Here is a 25,856-nt window from a genome sequence, read left to right on the forward strand (position 1 = left end):
TTCCATTTATTGAGATAATCTGTGATTCTTGTCTTTAAGTCTATTTATTTGATGGATTACATTTATTGATTTATGTATATTGAATCAATTGTGCATTCCTGGGATTAAACCCACTTAATCATGAATTTTTAAATAATCAAAGAAAATACAGAATACTTTTATGAAAACATATAGCTTACTTATGGTGACTTTCTAGTTCACTGACTTTGTAATTAAATAAAAGTTTTCAAAACTACACTTTTATTAAGCTTTTGACATAATTATAAAATATACAATAATGAGCAAACATTTGTTTTACAACTAAAAATAGACATAGATGTAAATTCTATTTTTATAACCATTTTGCAAATACTCCTTCCTCTCATCCCTTAGGGCCTTTACTTTAAAAGCGAACTAGAAATGACTATTTGCTGCTTCTTTTACCTTAACTGCATTTGGCATTCATTATGGTTCTTACCGCTTACTCACATTGACTTAAGTTACATCTATAATTGTACAGTGAAAGTGTACTATATTTTGTTCCTCATATTCTTGGGAATTCCCTACATTTGTAAATTCTTAAGTCAAAGTTCTTGACCATAGCAGAGGTTTCTGTACACTTTCCTCAGGCTCCATTTTCCATGGGGTTGGGGTGCAGTAGATCCTGGTGTAGAAAAGAACCTATCTTGCATCCCAGGACCTGTGACATGGAAAACAAATGAAGAAAAACTGGTGAAGAATTTAATGTACCTATACTGGCTGAGTGGCCAGATGCTCATAGAACCAACATCATTTTTAAAAAATTAGGTGTTTCCTCATGTGGGTCATATGTTCCAAAACAAACCCTGTTTTAGACTTATGAAGTAAAGTATAACTAAATGTGTCTAAAGGGCTTGAGCTAGAGGAATCTTATCTAGAATGTACCAGTTTCAATTACTTTTTAATCATCAAACAAAATCAAGTTATATAGAGAATGCTTAGCCAGATATATATGTCAAAGGTACAGATGCACCATGCCTTATTAGCCCACATAATTGGATTTTTCTCCCATCTCTTAACCTTAGAAGGTAATTTCTATGTTTGTAAACATTTCATAGCACCACACTTCTTAAAATTTCTCTCTAAACTTTGAGGCTATTGCATAGAAGTTTTGATCAATAAGGTCCAAATTTTGTTTTAAATTGCAAGAATATCATTTGTCCAAAAATAAACAAAAATCAAAAGTGATTCAAATGATTCAATCTAGTTAAATGGATTCCATTTTCTCATTGTATAATTTTGTTTTACTCCTATAAGTAACAGAAAGTGGTTTCAGAAATGGAGAAAAGTTTTGTAAAAATTATGATCAATTGTTCTTTCCTCATTGATGAATTTATTTAGATTTTTGGGAATATTTTGAAATGGTGCTTCTGTTTTTCAATAATTTTTACTTATGTGGGTTTTACTTGAATGTGAGACTAGCACTTCAGCTGCTGGGAGTATAGCTCAGTTGGTAGAGTGCCTGCCTCACAAGCACAAGGCGCTGGGTTCAATCCCCAGCACCCCCTCCCCCCAAAAAAAGACTAGCTCTTCAAACTTAAATTTGAATAATATTGCTTCAGACCCTATAAGTTTAATTCCTTAAGTCTTAGAGTCTGACCTCAAACTTAATTCCTAGAATCTCATTGCCAATGAATTGTAGAGTTTTTATGACCTGGGCTCTGGTTTTGAAGGGTAAAAGAATTTCAATTAATTACTGCAATTTAATAAATATAATTCAGAACAAGAATCCATATCATTCTTAGGATGGTTGTATTTCATAATTTGTTCTTGGGTATCTGGGAGAGGTCATTGAGATATAATGACATGTAACCTTTTAAATAAAGGTTTGAGAATTAATAATGTTTTATCTTCAATTAGATCATTAGTTTGATATTCACTGAGATTTAAAAGCATAGCATTTGCCATTCTTTCATTATTTTTTGTACTGGGAATTGAAACCACGATCAGTTTACTGATAAACTACATACAGTTCTATTTCTTTTTAATTTTGAGGCATGTTTTTGCTGAGATGTTGAGGCTGGCCTCAAACTTGTAGTCCTCCTGCCACAGATACTTGAGTCACTGGGATTATAGACATGTGACATCATGCTCACTCACTTCCCTCTTTTTATTTATTTTTATTTATTTATTTATTTATTTATTTATTTATTTATGGTGCTGGGGATTGAACCCAGGGCCCTGTGCTTGCAAGGCATGTACTCTACCAACTGAGCTATACCTCCAACCTTTTCTCTATTTTGTTTGTGTTACCCCCTTTTTAATTACCAGAGATAGCCCCTTCTAAATCTGACTTTTTGAGTGGTTGATTCAACTAAATTTACTTTGGAATTATAAAAACTAAATAACTATACCCAAGAAAATGTAACTTTGTGATGACATATCTGAATCACAAGTATGTAGGTAGATTTCTACTGAAAGAGGTAATAAAACATAGGAGTACTTTGAGGAACTCCATCTTCCCCCTTACTAACACTCTTTAAAAGTATGGTAATAAATTGGCATGAGTACAAATATTTTCTTAAAATTTTCCAAGGACCTCAATTATAGTTGATTTGTTCTTTTTTTTTTATCCCCCATTTAGAGTTGATCATGTGGCACATAGTAATAGTTCAATCATGGCATCTTCTGTGGCTGGAGCCATAATTGACAGTGATGTGCACAAAAAGATGAGGATCTGTGCCAGCTCTGGGAAAGTTCATAAGCAGGGCAGAGATGCCACATAATCAGCTAACTGTAGTACTGTTGTAAAACTGCTTTTCTTAGCAATGTAAACATGGTATAAGTAACAGGTTTTTTTGTTGCCTTCTACAAGGCAAATATAGGTTAATGATGTGGTGTTACCCTATTGCACAAATTTCCCTGTCTTCATGTTGTAAATATAAATTTGGAAGAATATAACCAATGATGTGTTCAGTGTTCAGATAATACAAATAGAATTCTCTCTGCATCAAGTTTATTAACCTGGAGACAAGACTGTAAGTTTTTCCTTTAAATGTCATATGAAAAGCAACAGAGAGACAGATACTGAGAGAGAGAGAGAGAGAGAGAGAGAGAGAGAAACATGGGTGGGGGAGTTGGCCAAAACCAAATTACTAAGACCTGGCACAATTTTGTTTACTTTAAGTTTATTATAAACAAAGACCAAACAGCAAATATCTTTGTCATTTCCAATCTTGTTTTGCTGCACCAACTCTGCACTTGGTCTGAGTGGAATAGGTTTTGACATCACCTTGAATGTTTTTTGCACTGAAATATGTGAGAGCTCTTCTATGGGAGATATAGGGAGAAACATTAAATACTTTGATGCAAACTGTGTCTTAGTACCACTGGAACATAATGTTCCCAGAAAACAGAGACATTGTTTTATTTACTTCCCTATCTCAAGTACATCAAACAATGACTACCATGGTGGAATAAATACATAGAGAAATGATTGAATATTACCAAATTACAAATTTCACAGATGTCTTGGTGTCCTTCCTTGAACAACCTATGTGAGGGGGGAAAAGGCACTGAGGATGGTTTGCAAGATATGTTGCACTAGTTTGCTAAATTGTATGCAAAAAGGAGGGTTCAGTCTCAAAAAAGTTTTTAATTTTTCTAGCAATAAGCCATATTTTAATTATCCCAATTTTTTTCTGAAAAAATAAAACCACACATTCCTTTCATTTGCACAAGTCATTGAAGAGTTAGCATAAAGTTGTGTCCTTCAGAGAACAGAGGATGTAACTTTAAACAATATTTTTTCTAAATTCTCCAGTACATTATTTCAGTGAGAATAATAAAAAAAATGTTTTTTTCTTTTCTGTTTAAAGAATTTTATGCCATATTCTTGGAAGCATATTTCCATCCAATCTCTCTTACCAATGGGTCAGTGTTATGAGACAAGGAAACAATGATGATAAAATTAATATAATCCAAATGTAATTATTCTACCTGGCCATTCTTCAAATTATTAACTTTATCTTGAATCCCACCTTATCAGGTATGAGACTAGAAACACCTGCTTGCTTATGAGATCCATGTGAATGATAAGTTTCTACCATCCTTTTACCTTCAGTCTGTGGATGTTTTTGCCTGTAGGTGAGATGACTGGAGACAGAATATTGTTTGGTCTTGTTTTTTAATCCAAACTACCAGCCTGTGTCTTTGGAGTGACAAATTGAGTACACTAATGTTGAGAACAGGGTGATATCTGTGCAGCTAGCTGTCTTAATTACCAGGATGCAGGCAGTTGCGACTGCTCCCTCAAAAGCCAATACAGCGCAAACAGGACTGCTGGGCCCCCATGCTTATCGAGGTTGTTAAGAAATATTTGCCTGAGAAATGTGCAGCTGCCTAGAAACCTTATCTATCAAGGACAGGGGGGCCTAACGGCAACTCATCTCCTGCACAGTTCACCCCTTCCCTCCTCCCTTCTTCCTCTAGGGCCGTTCAGTTCTGGTGGGACCCAATGAGAATCAAATAGATTGGCAGGACCCAACCAGAGGAGGACTAATGTTTAGCTGTTCAAATGTTAACCAATTAAAAAGAACACTGTAAAACTGTTTGCCTTTCATTATAAAAGCCTGCTGAACAAAGGCTCAGGGCCTCTTAGCATCACCGGGTTACCGTGTGAGCAGAGGACCAGGCTCGAGCTTGCCAATAAATGACTCTTTGTTGCTTGCATTGATCGTGGTCTCTGGTGGTCTTTGTGGGGTCTCGAGCCGCTGGGCACAACACTAACACTCAGCATTATTATTGAAAGATGAATTTTATTTCCTGGCATTTTGATTTATTTCTAGTTTCAAAGTTGAATTACATTTTCCTTTGATATGCCATTCTTCAAATGTAGCTTCATCCTCTGAGTTTTCATATGTATTCTCCATTTCTTCCTCATGAAATATTTTATTTAATACATTTTGTAGTGCCAGCTTTCTCATTGTGAATTCTTTTAACTTGTGTTTATCAATAGTTATGAAAGATTTTTATTTAATCCTCAAATATGAAGTTTATTTATCCAGGGAATAGTATTTGGATAGCATACATTTTCTTTTGGAACTTTGTTTAAATTAGTTTAAGTCCTTCTAGTTTTTATAGCCTGGGTTGAAAAATTACCTGAAATCCAGATTGGTCTATTTCTAAATGTGACCATTTTTTTCCAGCTGCTTTAAAAATTCTGTCCTTTTTCTGTAGGTTAGGCAGAAAGGTGCCTCGAAATGGGTTTGCTGTAATTTTGTATATTTGGAGTGCTGTATGCCTCCTGTATTTGATTTTTCATTTTATTTTTAAAATTTGTGAATTTTCCTATTATTATTTTATTGAAAATATTGTGCATTCCTTTAATTTGTACCTCTGAGCCTGTATAATTCCTAGATTTTAACTTTTACTATTATCTCATAATTCTTGAAAATTCTGTTCATGATCTCTTAACATTTTTTTCTCCATGATTCAGTTTATTTTCAAGATCATGGGGCTGGGGTTGTGGTAGAGCACTTGCCTAGAAAGTGTAAGGCACTGGGTTCAATTCTCAGCACCACATATAAGTGAATAAAATAAAGGTCTATCAAGATCTAAACACAATATTTAAAAATAAATTATGTAATTTTGTTTGTTGCCTGAAATATATCTTTTAAATGATCTAGTCTATTAGTAATGCTTTCCAGTGGATTTTTTAAACTTATTTTAATTGTAAACAAATGGGATACATGTTGATTCTGTTTGAATTTTTAACTTGGTATATTGATTCTTTTATTTCAAGTATTTCCAGTTGATTCTATTTCAAAATCCCTATCTCCTTTTCAAAGTGATCTTTCACTTCTTTTATTTTCTCCCTGATTCCACTCTTTACATCATTTTTTACCTCTTAGATCATCTTATCCATTAACTTTATATATTTCATTCCTGACATTTCCTGCTCTGCAATGTCAATGGAGTCTGCTGTGAATCATTCTGTTTTGTTGTGGAAGTTTTTCCTTGCTTCTTCATATTGTTTATATATATCTACCCATCTATTTGAATGGATTTAAAGCAGTAGGGCTTCTACACTGCAAGCTTTTAGTGATCCTGTAGGTTTACAGTACCTCACAGATTAGGGGAGTCAAATAAAAGCAAAAAATCTTATATATAATATATGGGATTAATTTAAGTACTTAGTTCCTATTATGACATCTACAATGTTGGTTGACACAGTAAACAAAAATGGTGAGATCAGCAATTTCTGTAAAAACAATAGGTACTCACAAATTATGTCTGTCATAAACTCAAATAATAGGTATTATTTATGAAATTCTCTGTATTAAGTGTTGCTATAGCATTGGTGGTAGGGTCTGACATTTTATAAATCAGCAGTAAGAGAAATTAAAAATAGAGTTAAGAGGAAAGAAGAGATCAGAGGGTAGAAAAAGATTTGCAATTTTAAAAGTTGAATAGGGCTGATGCAGAGGCAACATAGGATGTGTTGTTTATGAGGGATAGGAGAAAAAATAGAGGTATAAAACACGCAAGAGTGAAAGAAAGGACAATGAGTTTGTCTTTTATTGGTTTGTCTTCTATTTTTGGATTTTTAAATTAGTGCATTATAGATATCCATAAAATTGAAATTCACTGTGTTTTTTTCATTTATGTACATGAGTTTTGTTTGTTTCATTCTGTTTATCCCTCTCTTTGTCCCCCTTCCCTTCCCTATAACCCGTTCCTTTACTTCACAGATATCTCTTCTATTTTCATTGGATTTCTCCTTTTTCCATTATTTGGTCAAGCATTCACATATGAGGGGAAACATTTGACCCTTGACTTTCTGAGTCTGGTTTATTTCACATACTATTGTATTCTTCATTTTCATCAATTTTCCATCATTTTATTCTTCTGTATGACTAAGTAAAACTCCATTGTTTATACACACCATATTTTCTTTATCCATTAGTCTGTTGATGGGTATGTGGGCTGGTTTTGGTATTTGGTTATTGTGAATTGTGTTGCTTTAAACACTGAAGTGTCTGTGTCATTATAGTATGCTGATTTTAGATCTTTAGATATATACAGAGGAGTGGAGCAACTGGGTACACTATAACTTCCTATTCTTCTGTGTGTTCATATAGAAACATTGGAAAGTTATGTCTGATTCATTCAACTGTCATTCCTATTCCTATCCCCTCCTTTCCCTTCATTCTCCTTTATCTAATCCAATAAACTATACTTTGCTTCCCCCTGATATGTGGATCCCTCACATTATTCACATTATTCTTGGTAATTGCTATTGTGAGCAGAGTGAGATAAAATTTTGATGTAGTTCTTTTTGAATATAGTAGTTTTATTGAAGTATAGGAAAAGAGCAAGGGGACAATAGTAGACTTTCTCCTTCAGGCAGTTTTGATTTGCATTTTCCTGATTGCTGGAGATGTTGAACAGTTTTTCATATATATGTTGGCCATTTGTATTTCTTCTCATGAGCAATGTGTGTTTAGATTTTTTCCCCATTCAGTATTTGGGGGAGTTCATGGTGTTTCCAGTTCTTTTTATATTCTGTATATTAGTTTCCTATCTGAGGAGAAGGTGAAAAAGATTTTCTTCCATTGTTAGGCTATTTATTCACATTCTTGTTTTCTTTGTGTTGAAGAAGTTTTGAAATTTTATTTCATCCTAGTTATTGATTCTTGGTTTTATTTCTTGTGTGGAAGTTGATATATTTGTCAATATATTGTGGTGTTGGATCTACAATTTCTTTAAGTAACTGTACTTTCTGGTTTTATTCCTAGATCTTTGATCCACTTGGTGTTGGCTTTTGTGCAGGGTGAGAAATAGTGATCAAGTTTTACTTTTTTCTACATGTGGATATCCTGTTTTCATAGCACCATTTCTTTTTTTTTTTATTGTAAACAAATGGGATACATGTTGTTTCTCTGTTTGTACATGGCGTAAAGGCATACCATTTGTGTAATCATAAATTTACATAGAGCAATGTTGTTTGATTCATTCTGTTATTTTTTCCCTTCCCCCCACCCCTCCCACCCCTCTTTACCCTCTATACAGTAGTTCCTTCCTCCATACTTGCCCCCCTCCCTAACCCTAACTCTAACCCTTCCCTCCCCCCCATTATGTGTCATCCTCCACTTATTAGCGATATCATTCGTCCTTTGGCTTTTTGAGATTGGCTTATCTCACTTGGCATGATATTCTCCAATTTCATCCATTTGCCTGCAAATGTCATAATTTTATCATTCTTTATGGCTGAGTAATATTCCATAGTATATATATACCACAGTTTCTTTATCCACTCATCAATTGAAGGGCATCTAGGTTGGTTCCACAGTCTGGCTATTGTGAATTGAGCAGCTATGAACATTGATGTGGCTGTATTTCTGTAGTATGCAGATTTTAAGTCCTTTGGGTATAGGCCAAGGAGTGGGATAGCTGGGTCAAATGGTGGTTCCATTCCAAGTTTTCTAAGGAATCTCCACACTGCTTTCCATAGTGGCTGCACTAATTTGGAGCCCCACCAGCAGTGTATGAGTGTACCTTTCTCCCCACATCCTTGCCAACACCTGTTGTTGCTCGTATTCTTGATATTCGCCATTCTAATTGGGGTGAGATGGAATCTTAGGGTGGTTTTGATTTGCATTTCTCTTATTACTAGAGATGTTGAACATTTTTCCATATGTTTGTTGATTGCTTGTAGATCTTCTTCTGTGAAGTGTCTATTCATTTCCTTAGCCCATTTGTTGACTGGACTATTTGAATTCTTGGAGTAGAGTTTTTTGAGTTCTTTATAGATTCTGGAGATTAGTGCTCTATCTGAAGTATGATTGGCAAAGATATTCTCCCACTCTGTAGGCTCTTTCTTCGCATTGCTGATAGTTTCCTTTGCTGAGAGAAAGCTTTTTAGTTTGAATCTATCCCAGTGGTTGATTCTAGCTTTTATTTCTTGTGCTATGGGAGTCCTGTTAAGGAAGTCTGGTCCTAGACCAACAAGGTGAAGATTTGGACCTACTTTTTCTTCTATAATTTGCAGGGTCTCTGGTCTGATTCCGAGGTCCTTAATCCATTTTGAGTTTAGTTTCGTGCATGGTGAGAGATATGGGTTTAGTTTCATTCTGTTGCATATGGATTTCCAATTCTCCCAGCACCATTTGTTGAAGAGGCTATCTTTTCTCCATTGCATATTTTTGGCCCCTTTGTCTAGTATGAGAAAATTGTATTTATTTGGGATTGTGTCCGTGTGCTCTATTCTGTACCATTGATCTACCTTTCTATTTTGGTACCAATACCATGCCGTTTTTGTTACTATTGCATTGTAGTAGAGTTGAAGATCTGGTATTGCAATACCCCCTGTTTCACTCTTCCTGCTAAGGATTGCTTTAGCTATTCTGGGTTTCTTATTCTTCCAGATGAATTTCATAATTGCTTGCTCTATTTCTGTAAGGTACACAATTGGGATTTTAATTGGAATTGCATTGAATTTGTATAGCACTTTAGGTAGTATGGCCATTTTGACAATATTAATTCTTCCTATCCAAGAACATGGAAGATCTTTCCATCTTCTAAGCTGTTCTTTAATTTCTTTCTTTAGTGTTGTATAGTTCTCATTGTAGAGGTCTTTCACCTCTTTTGTGAGATTGATTCCCAAGTATTTTATTTTTTTCGAGGCTATTGTGAATGGGGTAGTTTTCCTAATTTCTCTTTCTGAAGATTCATCACTTATGTATAAAAATGCGTTGGATTTATGGGCATTGATCTTGTAACCTGCTACTTTACTGAAATCACTTATGAGTTCTAAGAGTTTTCTGGTGGAATTTCCAGGTTCCTCTAAATATATAATCATGTCATCAGCGAACAGGGATAGTTTGAGTTCTTCTTTCCCAATTCGTATCCCTTTAATTTCTTTGGTTTGTCTAATTGCTCTGGCTAGAGTCTCAAGAACGATGTTGAATAGAAGTGGTGAAAGAGGGCATCCCTGCCTTGTTCCAGTTTTTAGGGGGAATGCTTTCAGTTTTTCACCATTTAGAATGATATTAGCCATGGGCTTAGCATAAATGGCCTTTACAATGTTAAGGAATGTTCCCACTATCCCTATTTTTTCTAGTGTTTTGAGCATGAAGGGGTGCTGTATTTTATCAAATGCTTTTTCTGCATCTATTGAAATAATCATGTGATTCTTGACTTTAAGTCTATTAATATGGTGAATTACGTTTATTGATTTCCTGATGTTGAACCAACCTTGCATCCCTGGGATGAAACCCACTTGATCATGGTGCACTATCTTTTTAATATGTTTTTGTATGCGATTTGCTAAAATTTTGTTGAGAATTTTTGCGTCGATGTTCATTAAGGATATTGGTCTGAAATTTTCTTTCCTTCATGAGTCTCTGTCTGGTTTAGGTATCAGTGTGATATTGGCTTCATAGAATGAGTTTGGGAGGGTTCCCTCCTCTTCTATTTTATGGAATACTTTGAGAAGTATTGGAATGAGCTCTTCCTTAAAGGTTTTGTAGAACTCGGCTGAGAACCCATCTGGTCCCGGACTTTTCTTTGTTGGTAGGCTTTTGATGACTTCTTCTATTTCAGTACTTGAAATTGGTCTATTTAAATTGTTTATGTCCTCCTCATTCAGTTTAGGCAATTCATATGTCTCTAGAAACCTGTTGATGTCTTCGAAATTTTCTATTTTGTTGGAGTATAGATTTTCAAAATAGCTTCTAATTATGTTTTGTATTTCCATCCTGTCTGTTGTGATATTTCCTTGTTCATTCCGAATTTTAGTGATTTGGGTTTTCTCTCGTCTTCTCTTTGTTAGTGTGGCTAAAAGTTTATCAATTTTGTTTATTTTTTCGAAGAACCAACTATTGATTTTGTCAATTTTTTGTATTGTTTCTTTTGTTTCAATTTCATTGATTTCAGCTCTGAGTTTAACTATTTCCTGTCTTCTACTACTTTTGGTGCTGTTCTGTTCTTCTTTTTCTAAGGCTTTGAGCTGTAGTGTTAGGTTGTTTATTTGTTGAGTTTTACTTCTTTTATTAAATGCGCTCCATGAAATAAATTTCCCTCTAAGTACTGCTTTCATAGTGTCCCAGAGATTTTGATATGATGTTTCTTTATTCTCATTTACCTCTAAGAATTTTTTAATTTCCTTCCTAATATCTTCTGTTATCCATTCATCATATAATAGCATATTGTTTAATCTCCAGATGTTGGAATAGTTTCTGTGTTTTACTCTTTCATTTATTTCTAACTTCAATCCATTATGATCTGATAGAATACATGCTAGTGTCTCTATCTTCTTGTATTTGCTAACATTAGCTTTGTGGCATAATATATGGTCTACTTTAGAGAAGGATCCATGTGCTGCTGAGAAGAAAGTGTATTCACTCTTGGTTGGATGGAATATTCTATAAATGTCCGTTAAGTCTAAATTATTGATTGTGTTGTTGAGATCTATGGTTTCTTTGTTCAATTTTTGTCTGGAAGATCTGTCCAGTGGTGAGAGCGGCGTGTTAAAATCACCTAGTATTATTGTGTTGTGGTCTATTTGGTTTCTGAAATTGAGAAGGATTTGTTTGACATACATGGATGAGCCACTGTTTGGGGCATAGATGTTTATGATTGTTATATCTTGCTGATTTATGCTTCCCTTAAGCAGTATGAAATGACCTTCTTTATCCCTTCTGACTAACTTTGGCTTGAAGTCCACATTATCGGAAATGAGGATGGATACTCCAGCTTTTTTGCTGAGTCCATGTGCATGGTATGTTTTTCCCCATCCTTTCACCTTTAATCTATGGGTATCTTTTTCTATGAGGTGAGTCTCTTGCAGGCAACATATTGTTGGATCTTTCTTTTTAATCCAGTCTGCCAGTCTATGTCTTTTGATTGATGAATTCAGGCCATTAACATTCAGGGTTATTATAGAGAAATGATTTGGTTTCCTGGTCATTTGGTTCATTTTTAAAATTTTGTTTATTTATTTGTTTGACACAACTTGTTTCCTCCTTTATTTGACAATTCCTTTAGGATAATTCCTCCCTTTGCTGATTTGCTTCTTTGGTTTTCATCTCTTCCTCATGGAATATTTTGTTGAGAATGTTCTGTAATGCTGGCTTTCTTTTTGTAAATTCTTTTAGCTTTTGTTTATCATGGAAGGATTTTATTTCATCGTCAAATTTGAAGGTAAGTTTTGCTGGGTATAAGATTCTTGGTTGGCATCCATTTTCTTTCAGGGCTTGAAAAATGTTGTTCCAGGCCCTTCTAGCTTTTAGGGTGTGGATTGAAAAATCTGCTGATATGCGTATTGGTTTCCCCCTGAATGTAATTTGGTTCTTTTCTCTCACAGCCTTTAAAATTCTGTCTTTATTTTGTATGTTAGGTATTTTCATTATAATGTGCCTTGGTGTGGGTCTGTTGTAATTTTGTGTATTTGGAGTCCTGTAAGCCTCTTGAACTTGATTTTCCATTTCATTCTTCAGATTTGGGAAATTTTCTGATATTATTTCATTGAATAGATTGTTCATTCCTTTGGCTTGTTTCTCTAGGCCTTCCTCAATCCCAATAATTCTTAAATTTGGCCTTTTCATGATATCCCATAGTTCTTGTAGATTCTGTTCATGATTTCTTACCATCTTCTCTGTTTGTTCAACTTTGTTTTCAAGGTTAAATATTTTGTCTTCAATGTCTGAGGTTCTGTCTTCCAGGTGTTCTATCCTATTGGATATGCTTTCTATGGAGTTCTTAATTTGGTTTATTGTTTCCTTCATGTCAAGGATTTCTGTTTGGTTTTTTTTCAATATCTCTAACTCTTTATTGAAATGATCTTTTGTTTCCTGTATTTGCTCTTTTAACTGTCGATTGGTGCGATCATTCAATGCTTGCATTTGCTCTTTCATCTCATCGTTTGCTTCTCTGATCATTTTAATTATGTACATTCTGAACTCCTTTTCTGTCATTTCTTCTGCCATGCTGTCATTGGGTTTTATTGATGTAACATCTAGATTTGTTTGCAGCATTTTCTTTCCTTGTTTTCTCATATTGTTCAGATATCAGTGGACCGCTGAGATATTGCAGATTTCCTGTGTTGATTTACAATGTCCCTGAAGATTTCTATATATATCCCCTCTTAGCCTTCAATAGGCTGAAGTCTTGGAGGAAGTTGATAATGCGGTGCTCCACAAGGAAGCTGCCTCTCTAGGAGTGGTGGCCTTCAGGTGGGGTATATTCCCTGCTAGTGGGCAGAGGTGCCTCCACTTGTTGACCAATGGTCATCCAAAGGGGACCTAGGCTGTGGGCTGAGGCAAGGCCTGTTTGGGCCTGTGTCTCTGGTTTTACCGTCCTTGTGGGGAAACCTCAGCAGGCAGGGAAGACTCACCCAGTGGGTAGGTCTCGCTGGTCAGTTTCCTCCTAGAGGTTCCCCTCAATTTACAGCTACTGCCTGGGCTGGGCTGCCTTCCTCTGCAAAGTTTCCAGGGGTCCGGCCCTACCTCCTGGGCCTGGGAGCCTCACCCTTCGCAGATGAATCTCCTTAGGCTGCCCCTCCTCAGAGAATTTGCCCACAGGCCTGGAACCTTCGCTCCTCCCTAAGCCTGTCTCTGTGCGGCTCTTCCACCCAGAAGCCTCCTAGATCCTGGGACCCTGTTCTGCACCTAATCGCCTGGCTGCGTGGCCCCTCCTCTGAGCAGCCACCTGTGGCCCCGAACAATCGCTCTGAGTCCCAGAGACCCGCCACAGGCCTCTTCCTCCAGACAGCCGCCCAGTATGCCGGTGCGGTCACTAGGAGTCCAAGAAACTCACTTCGTGCCTCCTCCTCCCACCAACCACCCGTAGCCCGGGGCAATCAATCACTCCGAGTCGAAGTGACCCTCCCCGTTCCTCCTCCTTCTCCAGATAACCCCCCGGGTGTTCAGGAGCAGTCCCTCTGAGTGGCTCTGAATCCACGTGACCCGCTGCACGGGTCCTCTGGGCCCCGCCAGGAGCTCTGGTGCGGCCACTCAAGACCAAGCGTCCCACCACGCTTCTACTCCAGGCAGCCCCCCTGTGTTCAGGAGCTGTCACTTTAAGACCAAACAACTCACCACTCGCCTTCTCCTCTGAGCAGCCGCCTGGAGCGCTAATGCAGTCACTGCGAGTCCAAAGGACCTGCCGCGCTCCTTCTCCTCCTTCTCCTACTCCTCCGGGCAGGCCCCAGGGTTCAGAAGTGGTCAGAGTCCAAACAGCTCGCCACACAGCCCCTTCTCTGGCAACCGCCTGTAGCTCCCGTGTAGTCACCCGAATCCAAGCAGCCGCTCCTCTTCCTCCTCATCCTCAGGGCAGGCCCCGGTGTTCAGAAGCATCGTTCTGATTCCAAACAGCTCGCCGCGCAGCTTCTCCTCTGGCAACCACCTGCAGCTCTGGTGCAGTCTCTCCGAATCCAAGTGGCCACGCTCCTCTCCTCCTCCTCAGGGCAGGCCCCGGTGTCCTGAGTCCACACAGTTCTCCCCGCCACTCCTCCCCCGGGCAGCCGCCGGAGCCCCAGTGGCTGCTCCGAGTCCCAGCGCTGTGCCGAGCGGCCTCCTTTACGGCGCTCCCAGCTATCCGAGTTCACTGCTCCAGCGGGGGGAGGGGCGTCTCACTGGCAGTTCTACTTTACAAAGTTTCCTGCGTTCCGGGACCCCCGTCCCATCCGGGATGCCCCCCCAGGGGGTGAGAGTCACCCGGCTACTTTGAGTTGGTCCCAAGCGTCCCAATATCTCCTCTCTTGAATCCTGAGTCCTGGAGCAACACGAAATGCAGCCACCCTCTAGGCTGCCATCTTGAAAAACCCCACCATTTCTTTTTTAAAAAAATTATCATTATTTTTATTTAGCTTTTACTTTTTTACAGACTGCATTTTGATTCATTGTACATAAATGGAGTACATCATTTTGTTTCTATTGTTGTACACAATGTAGATTCATACCATTTGTGTAATCATTCATGTACATAGGGAATTATGTCTGTCTCATTTCCTTCTACATATTCTAAAGTTCCCCCATTTTTCTCTCATTCCTCACATCCCACTCCCAGTATATATCATTATCCACTTTCAGAGAAAACTTTCAGCCTTTGGTCTTTTGGGCTTGGCTTATTTCACTTAGCATGATATTCTCCAATTCCATCCATTTATTTGCAAATGCCATAATATTATTCTTTATGGCTGAATAGTATTCCATTATGTATATATATCAGAGTTTCTTTATCCATTCATCTGTTGAAGAGCATCTAGATTGGTTCCACAGTCTAGCTATTGTGAACTGAGCTGCTATAAACATTGATGTGGCTGTGTTACTGTAGTTTGCTGATTTTAGGTCCTTTGGGTAGAAACCAAGGAATGGGATAACTGAGTCAAAAGGTGGGTCCATTCCAAGTTTTCTTAGGATTCTCCATACTGCTTTCCAGAGTGGCTGCACCATTTCTTAAACGTCTCTTTGCTGCAACATATATTTTTGGTAGTTTCATCACAAGTCAGGTCACTATATCTATGTGGATTTGGCTGTGTTTTCTCTTCCAATGGTTATATATATGTCTTATATATATAAATTTATATGTATATATTTATATGTATTTATTTATATGTATTTACATGTAAATTTATATATGTATATGAAAAAAATATATATATAAATTATTTTTTGGTACTGGTGATTGAACATAGAAATGATTTGCCGATTAGCTATGTATACTACTAACCACTTTTAAATGATTTCCATATTTTATTAGTACATTACAGTTTTACATAATGATGAGATTTATTGTTACATACATATACAGATTTATTGTTACAGGATGTACATACATCATACATGCATTCAATATAAAAATATACAACATCATTTCCCAGTGTTTTTCTTTTCCTTTTCCCTCCCTCCCCCAGGTTCCTTTCTTCATTTTTTGTTTGTTCTTTTTAGTTATACATGACAGTTGAGTATATTCTGAGATGTTATACATGCATGGAATATAGCTTATTCTAATTAGCATCCTATTCTTGTGGTTGTACATAATGTAGAATTTCACTGGTCATGTATTCATATGTGAAAATAGCACAGTTATATAAAATTCATTTTAATGTCTTTCCTATTCCCATGCCACGCCCTTATATTTTCTCCTCTTTGTCTAATCCAATGAACTTCTGTTTTTCCCTCCCAACCCCTTATTGTGTGTTAGCATCCACATATCAGAGAGAATATTTGGCCTATGATTTTTTGGGACTGGCTTATTTCACTTAGCATGATAGTGATTCATCCATTTACCAGAAAATGGCATAATCTCATTCTTCTCTATTGATGAGTAATATTTCATTGTGTATACATACCATATTGTCTTTATCCATTCATCTCTTGAGAGACAAGTTTGGTTCTATAGCTTTGCTCTTGTGAACTGAGCTCCATCACTCTAGTATGCTGATTTAAAAATTTTTGGATATCTACTGAGGAGTGGGATAACTGGGTCAAATGATGGTTCCATTCCATATTTTCTGAGGAATGTCCATATTGCTTTCCAGAGTGGTTTCACCAATTTGCAGTCCCACCAGCAAAGTAAGAGTGAACATTTTTCCCCACATTCTCACCAATATTTATTATTGTATTCTTGATAATTGCCACTCTGACTGGAATGGGATGAAATATCAGTAGTTTTAATTTGCATTCATCTAAGTGCTAAAGACATTAAACCTTTTCTCATGTATTTGTTGACCATTTGTATTTCTTCTCTGAAGTGCTTGCTGTTTCCTTGCCTATTTATTGATTTTTTTGGTGTTAAACTTTTTGAGTCTTTATATATTCTAGATATTAATGCTCTGCCTGTAGTGAAGATGGCAAATATTTGTCTCATTCTGTAGACTTTCTTTTCACATTCTTGTTTTCTTTGCTGTGATGAAGATTTTTAGTTTGATGCCATCCCATTTATTCATTCTTTATTTTACTTTTTGTGCTTTAGAAATCTTGTTGAGGGAGTTGGTTCCTAAGCCAACATGGTGGACATTTTGTCCTATATCTTTGGCTAGTAGGCAAAGAATCTCTGATCTGATGTGTAGGTCCTTGACCCAGGTTGAGTTGAGTTTTGTGCAGGTTGAAGAATAGGGCTTAAATTTTACTGTAGTACACATGAATTTCCAGTTTTCCCAGCACAATATGTTGAAGAGTCTATCTTTATCCAGTATATGTTTTTGTCACCTTTGTATATTGTGAGATAACTGCGTGTATATATAGGTTTTTCTCTGTGTCTACTATTCTGTTCCATTTGTCTTCATGTCTGTTTTTGTGCCAATATCATGCTGTTTATTATTACTATAGCTCTGTAGTATAACTTAAGGTCTGATGTTGTGATGCCTCCTGTTTCTAAGGAGTCATCTAAGGCTTCCTTTAGTTATTTAGGACCTTTTGGTTTTCCAAACAAATTTCATGATTGCTTTTTCTACTTCTATGAAGAAAATCATTGGAATTTTTTTTGTGTGTGTGTGTGGTACTGGGGATCGAACTAAGGGCCTTGTGCTTGCGAGGCAAGCACTCTACCAGCCGAGCTATCTCCCCAGCCCATCATTGGAATTTTTATAGCAGTTGCATTAAATCTGTATAATACTTTTGATAGTGTGTCATTTTGACATATTAATTCTGCCTATCCAAGAACATGGGAGATCTTTTGATCTTCTAAGGTCTTCTTTAATTACTTCCTTTATTGTTCTATAGATTTTATTATAGAGGTATTTTTTGACTTGTTAGATTTATTTCCATGTATTTTTTGAGGCTATTGTGAATGACTAGTGTCCTAATTTTGCTTTCAGCTGATTCATCAAGGGCGTATAGGAACACAATTGATTTATGGCATTCATTTTATATCCTGCTACTTTTCTGAATTTGTTAATGGATTTTAGAAGCTCTCTGGTGGATTTTTTTTGAGTCTTCTAAATTTAGAATCATGTCATTGGGAAATAGGGATAGTTTAAATTTTTCTTTTCCTATTCATATTCCTTTAATTTCTTTCTTTGTTTAATTGCTCTGGCTAGATTTTCAAAGAATATGTTGAATAGAAGTGGTAAAAAAAAAAAAGTACATTCCTGTCTTGTTCCAGTTTCTATTAGGAATACTTTCAATTTTTTTCCATTTAGAATGATAGTGACCTTTGGTTTAGCATATGTAATAGTTACAATGTTGAGGAATATTTCTAATGTTTTCTGGTGGTTAAAGTATGAATAGATGCTGAATTTTGTCAAATACTTTTTCTGCATCTATTGTGATGATTATGTAATTTTTATATTTAAATCTGTTGATGTGATGAATTATGTGTATTGATTTCTGTATGTTAAACCATTCTTGTATTCCTGGCACAAATCTCACTAGATCATGGTGCTCTATTATTTTATTATATTCTTTGCAGTATTTTATTTACAATTTTTGCATCTATGTTCATCAGGATAATTGGTCTTTCTTTCCTTGCTGTATCTTTATCTGGTTTTGTTATCAGGGTGATTCTAGTTTCATAGAATGAGTTTGGAAGTGTTTCCTCCATTTCTATTTTATTTAATAATTTAAGACATTCTATGATGGTCTGGAAAAACTTGGCTAAGAATCTATCCAGTCCTGGAATTTTCTTTGTGGTAGGTTTTTCGATGGCATCTTCAATTTCATTGCTTGAAATTGTTCTGTTTATATTTTCTGTGACCTCCTTCATTAATTTGGATAGTTCATATTTCTCTAGAAATTTTTGGATGATTTCATGATTTTCTATCTTACTAAAGAATAGATTTTCAATATAGTTTCTATCATCTGAGTTTCAGTAGTGTCTGTGGTGCTACTTCATTTTCATTATGAATTTTAGTAATTTGAATTTTCTCTTTCTTCATTAGCATGAATAAAAGTTTATCAAATTTATTAATTTGCTCAAAGAACCAACTTTTTTATTGACTTTTTGAATTTTATTTGTTTCAATTTCATTGATTTCAGCACTGATTTTAATAATTTCCTGTCTTGTACTGTTTTGGGAGTTGATTTGTTCTTCTTTTTCTTGGACTTTTAGATGTAATGTTAGGTTAATTACTTGGTGATTTTTTTTTTTTTTATTGAATGAGCTCAGTGTGATAATCTTTCCTCTTAGAACTGCCTTCATAGTGTTCCAGAGATTTTGGTATATTGCATCACTATTCTCATTTACCGCTACATATTTTTTTAACTTTATCTCTGATTTCTTCAGTTTTTCATTAGCCATTCAGTATTATTCATTATCTGCTTGTTAGGGTAGGTTCTATTTTTTATTTTATCATTGATTTCTAATTTCATTTTATTATTATCTGATATAATGCAAGATATGATTTCTAATTTTTTGTACTTACAAACAGTTGTTTTGTGGCCTAAAATATGGTCTATTTTAGTGAAGGATCCATGTGCTTCTGAGAAGAAAGTGTATTCAGTCATTGATGTTTGAAATATTCTATATATGTTGGTTATGTCTAGATTATTAATTGTATTTTTTATTTCTAAAGCTTCTTTAGGTTTTGGTTGGAAGATCTATCAATTGGTGATAGACAAGTATTAAAGTCACCCAGTATTATTGTGGTCTGTTTAATTCTTGAAATTGTGAAGAATTTGTTTGATGTATGTAGATGCTCCATTGTTTAAGGCATAAATATTTGTAATTGTTATGTCTCGTTGATGTCTAATTCCCTTAAGCAGAATGAAATGACCTTCTTCATTCCTTTTGATTAACTTTGGCTTTGAGTCCACTTCATCTGATATAAGGAGATATATATATATATATATATATGTATATATATATATAAGTACATATATATGTATATATACATGAACCCCTCCTTGTATAATAGTTCCATGTAAATAATATTTTTCCATCATTTTACCTTTAGTCTTTTCCTATGAGGTAAGCCTCTTGGAGACAGCATATTTTGGGGTCTTGGTTTTGAATCCAATCTGTCAGTCTATGTCTTTTAACTGATGAGATATACCATTTAAATTCAGTGTTGTTATTGAGATATGATTTTATTTCCTGTTATTTGAGTTATTTCTGTTTTTTTTTAAATCTGAATTAGTTTCTCCTTTGATTAACTATTCTTCTAGTGTTGTTCTTCCCTTGACTGGTTTCCACTTCTTCTTCATGAAATATCTTATTTTCTGTTTTGTAGTGTAGGTTTTCTAGTTGTCAGTGCTTTTAACTTTTGTTTAATATGGATGGTTTTTATTTTATTATAAATTCTGAAACTTAATTATTCTGAAAATAGTATCCTTGGTTGGAATCAATTTTCTTTCAGAGCTTGGTACATAGTATTTCAAGAACTCCTATCATTGAGGATCTGAGTTGAGAAATAAACTGAGATCAGATTTGTTTCCCTCTAAAGGTTACCTGTTATTTTCTCTGAAAGTCTTTAAAATTCTATTCTTATTCTGTATGTTAAGCATTTTCATACTAATTTGTTTTCGTGTGGGTCTCTTGTAATTTTGTACATATGGGTCCTTTTATTTTTAGATGCATTTAATGAGTCAAAGAGTCTCTGATTCAGCTAGGACAGACTGCCCCTCCAGTCTCAGGATTTTTCACTTTAAGCCTTAGGTAGAAACAGTATTACCACTGTTTGAGTTCTGGATAGCTGAACTAGAAGATATGCTACCTTACTCTCATCCACCAACGTGTGCCTCCCCTTTCACATTTTATTTTGAGATGTGATCTTGGTAAATTGCCAAGTCTGACTTTGAACTTGAAATCCTCCTGCCTCAACTTCCTCAGTTGCTGGAATTAAAGGTCTGCACCATTACACCAGCTTCTATGTAACAATAATTCTTAAAAAGTTTTCTAAGTTTCATATACTTTTGCTGTTTTCAGCAAGAATCTTGATTTTTCAGTCTGTGCTGAACCACATTAACACCCAATGACTTCCAGTGGTGTAATGATTAGAAAGTCAACACAGGTTAATCATGTTGAAGAAGATGGCCTCTTAAAGAATATTGTTCTACCTCAGGCCTCACCACCACAACCTACCTTCCAGTATCTGTGTATCAGCCAGAAAAAGAATAACATTTACTGTTTGGCATATATTTTTTAGAAACCTTGCATACCTTGGATGAAACACACTTGATCATGGTGCATTATCTTCTTAATGTTTTGCAATGTCATTCCACAATAATTTATCAAACATTTTTACATCTATGTTTGTCAGGAATATAGTTCTGAAGTTTTGTTTCCTTGATATCCCTTTGGTTTTGGTATCAGGGTGGTATTTGCTTCATAGAATAAATTTAACAGTGTTTTCTGCTGCTGTGTTTCATGGAATCATTGGAGAAGAATTGACATTAGTTATTCTTTAAAGGCCTGATGGAGCTTGACTGAGAATCCTTTAGCTATTTGGTTTTCCTTAACCTCAGTTTGCTTGATTCTTATTACTTTTCTCCATGCTGATAACATCCCTCCTTTGGGTGAACTTTAAGCACTTCTAGAGAAAATTATACAACAGGAGGGCAGACTGGAATTATTAATGACAAAACTCAAATGGTAACTTCACATTGACTGGGCAGTGTTTGTTTTTATAAGGCAATGTCCAGTTCCATGGATCACCTGCTTTATACACATGCCTCACACATGCACAGACAACTTTGCAATGTTCTTTTCATGATCTAGCCTCAAAAATTATAAATTTTTAAAATTGTCATTAGGTCAATCATCAGAAACTCCATCTTCATGAATCTTCAGATCTCAGTTCTGTTAACATCTGTTTACAATCAGATGTTAGCCAGAGAAAGTATCCACAAAACTTGGTTTCCCCACTCTCAGGTTTTCTCCTTTCTTCATTACTCCTCACTTTGCATTACCTAGGAAATCTATCTGTTTTGTACATCTGCATGTAGCCAGACTACAGTTTGTGTTAAGATATTTTTACTCCTCCACTCTTGGGCCTGTCTTCATGAAAAATGATGAAAGAAAATCTGTGCCCAGCCCAGTCCAGTGCTTATGACCTGATTTGGTCATTCTTTAATTCCTTTGGTTAGGATTCCTTTTGTTCCTTTGTCCAGAGTTCACAATTGTTGTTTCTACTTATGTGCTAGGGATAGGAAAGAAGAGGGTTAGCCACACTAAGATGTAAGTTTATAGAGCTCTCTTTATATTCAAATGGTATAAAAATCCATTAAACTTCTTGTGGAAATTAAACACATATGATACCCAAAACTTCTTGGTACTATGCTATAAAATCCCAATGCCCTGTCCTTCTTTCTTACTTCTTCCTGTTTTTCAAATTAGATATATTTCCCACATAAACCCATCCTCATTTTTATTTCATTTCACTGTGCCAGATATTCCATCTCTTGAAATCGGCCTCCCCACAGAAACACATCTTCTCTTCCTTGGTAAGGCAAAAAGGGCTTTCCCTCAGTCACCCTTGATGAGCTCCTCCATGTCTGTGTCCAGCTCATGCCATACAGTTTATGTTGTTTTTCAGTTATCAGGGAAAGTTTAGACTGCAGAAATGATATGTCCCACTGTCAGACAAAGAGAAGGAAAAAAATCATAAGAATTTGTCCAGTCCAATTATCAAGGAAACCTAAAATGTTCAGTTTCTTTCTGTGGTTTACAAACAATATGCTAGTCTCTTTTATTCTGTGCTACTGAATATCAGAACAATGAAGTAATTTCCCTGGAAATAATCCATTGTTATGTGTAATTATGTGTCAAGTATTTTGGCAGTGTGTGTGTGTGTGAATTTGATATCTTTCATTTTGACAAGGCCTATAATATTTTGGATGAGTTTCTTTTGGTAGGGAAAATTTGGGAAACATCCAAAAAAAAAGTTCTTAAAGGAGTGGAGCAGGCTAATCTACTGTAAGAGCCATAGCATGAATATTTTAATGTGCTTGTGCCTTAAATGACTACTCATCAAATATGCAGCATTTCACAGAGAAAATAGAGAGCTGATATACTTATGAAAGAAAATATCCTCAGCTTGCTGACTATCTTGTTAAATAATAATAAGCTATTTCAGAACTAATACCATTACATTTGTATGTTTTTCTTTTTTGAATTTCTCTTTCCTGTATTATATCATTCTATATATGATCTTGATATAACTTGTTCACAAATGATTTAAATTCTTTTGACAGGGTATGACATGTGAATGTTTTGAATAATAGTTTATCTTTAACACATGCATGTCACAATTAATGAAGCATCTATAATTATTTTATAAGTGAAAACATAGCATTCATTATTTTTTACCAAAGAGACTTTGAAGTACTCTATTAAAATAAGCAATGCCATAATATTTCATGTGGTTCAGTCTTCAACTGCTGAAGGGGAATAAAAAAGAAAAGCAAAACTATAGTGGGATTTTCTTGCAGACTGATTTAGAATGTTCTAATGTATCACATAAAAGGGTATGTGGACATAATACAAGAAAGTAAAATTAATATGTACCAGTATACAATATTTAAGGTTAAACATTGAGTTAAGAAATTTTGTAGAGCCACAATTATTGAATCACATTTGTGCCGAATAATGATATTGATCAATATCTTTAAGAACTATCAGAAAGCTGTGTCAGAAATGTCTCTTCTGCACTATATATTGCTCAGTGGTACCCCTTTCCATTTATCACTACTGATCTTATTTGTATAGTTCAAAAATTTTAAGACTATTTCAATACCTGAATGTTTATATGTAAGTATGTTGTGTGTGTGTGTGTGTGTGTATATATATTACATTCTAGGGACTGAATCCAGGGCCTTGTGCTTCACAGGCAAGTACTCTACAAACTGAGCTATATCCTGAGCCCTATATTTTTAAATAAAATACATTTTTGGGATTGTTTCTTACATCACAACCACTCTGGAAAAATAAATAAGGATATCTCATAATTAAAACCTGCAGTGGACAGATTGAGACAAACATCATTATCCTATGTACATGTATGATTACGCAAATGGTGTGAGTCTATTTCATGTACAACCAGAGAAATAAGATTTACCCCATTTTTTTATAATGAATCAAAAAAAAAAAAAAAAACTGCAGTGAACTTCACTCAGTGGTTAATTTGGGCCAGTCCATACCCTCCAGTATACATTTTTTTCTCCCAAAATGCTCCCACAACTTCACAATGGAACCATATAATTTAAAATTTTAAATACTTGGGATTTATGGTTCACATGAAGACATTATCTGAACAATTTTAAATGAGGTAAGGCTCTCCATTTAAAAAAAGATGTTTTGTAGTCACAATTACCTCAATAACTATTTATATTCAAATAACCCAACATATCATGCCTTAGCAATTTCAAAACCTTTCTTTGGACAATGGCCGTTTATAAGTTAGGCAAATGTGAAATGCTAAAAGAGCTAAAAAGCTGTTCTGATTCAGTGTTCTAAGAGTGCTGCAGAACTCAGGTAGTGATTTTTTCTTTTCAGTTAACATAACCAGCCCAGAGTACTGCATGCTAAATCAAATTCAAGGAAGGTAATACCTTTACTAAGTTACAAAGTTTTGGCAAAGCAATTCAGTACTCTTTAATACAATAACATATTATTTATGTTGGAGTCATATTTTAGACTTGGTAATAATTTCACTCTAAAATTATCATTAAGTACAATATCAAAACAATGGTTTCTAGGATAGCAGGTTATTTTATACAGTTTAATGTTTTTAAAACTATATGATTTCTCCTTTTAGAGTGAGTTCCCTCATGCACATTGTTCTATTCTATATTACCAAAGTGATCTTGCTTGGTTCTGAGTTTAGTCCAGATTCAGGTACAGTTCCAAAATCTGAAAAGTGTTAAAATTATATTTTAAGGAGACTCAATGTCAATACCAATTTTCCCAAGTACTCTTTAAAAAAAAAATTGTTAAATTTTTACATAAATACTAGAATTTTAGAAATTAGTCATTTCAAGCTCACTAACCTCAGATGATTCCTTGGATTTTAGAAGCCTTGTATCTTTGTTTGGATATAAAGTCATATAGCCTTACTCCAGATTATTTTTAAAATTCTACCTAAAATATAGTTGTAGTTTTTAATGACAAATAAATACATTGTCTGCTTGGAGAGACCTAGGGACCTGATATATCCTTTTTCATTTCTCTACAAATGCTGCCACCACCATCAGTATTCTTATGCTTCTTCTTGCCAAAGTTGTCAACTCTTTGATCTCAGCCTTTAATTTATGTATTACCCATTCCATTGCTTCTTAGACTTTACCAGCATTGGAAGATATCAGGCTTGCCATCAACCCTCCCAGGTAACTGCTAAGGCTAACTCCCTACACAGAGATGATGGCTTCCTGAATCAGAGCTGTCTTTTCTGGGTATTAAGTATGTAATTTTTATTTAAGACTCTTGTCCCCTGAAATATTTGTAAAGAAATATTAGTAGTTTTAAGTTCCATTGTTTTCTCTACAGGATCAACTACAGAATATTCTTGCAGTTGTTTTGATTCTTGCTGCACCAATAAGAGATTTCAGGGAAGGAAGGAATTCCCCTCTGTATGCAGAGAAGTCTGTGGCTGCACAGCTTTCCAGAGGGATCTATATGTCTGTTTAGCATATCAACTCCAACTATATTGAAGTTCATAGGGTTTGGATATTTCTGCATTCCAGCTGTTATAATTGTTTTCTATGAGTGGTTGAAGATATGCTCCAAAGTCCAGAGCTTCCTGGTGCAGACAGCCCAAGCTCTGTACCAGCTATGCTGGGGGACAGTGAGTCACCCAGGCACTGTCCCACCCAACATGCACCCAATGGGCCATATACTGTGTGGAAGCCATCAGACTCCAAGAAAGAATATTCCAAAGTGAGATCCCTTAAATGTTTGTATTTTCCTAGTTAAAGGTTTCCTAATATGTTGTGTTTATATAAATATTTAATACTTTATTA

The 25,856-nt window shown here is 35.4% G+C and overlaps 2 pseudogenes across 2 annotated transcripts in view; one reads left to right on the forward strand and one right to left on the reverse strand.

Annotated features, from left to right (window-relative positions):
- LOC306647158 (flavin-containing monooxygenase 5-like) overlaps positions 1 to 25,856 on the forward strand; it is a 636,328-nt pseudogene that overhangs the window by 502,486 nt on the left and 107,986 nt on the right. The window lies entirely within an intron of this gene.
- LOC306646621 (PRELI domain containing protein 3B-like) lies at positions 24,704 to 25,730 on the reverse strand (annotated as a pseudogene). The gene has a single exon. The product of its transcript is annotated as a PRELI domain containing protein 3B-like (transcript).

The sequence above is a fragment of the Sciurus vulgaris genome, assembly GCF_902686455.1.
Source record: "Sciurus vulgaris genome assembly, chromosome: 16".
NCBI lineage: Eukaryota > Metazoa > Chordata > Mammalia > Rodentia > Sciuridae > Sciurus > Sciurus vulgaris.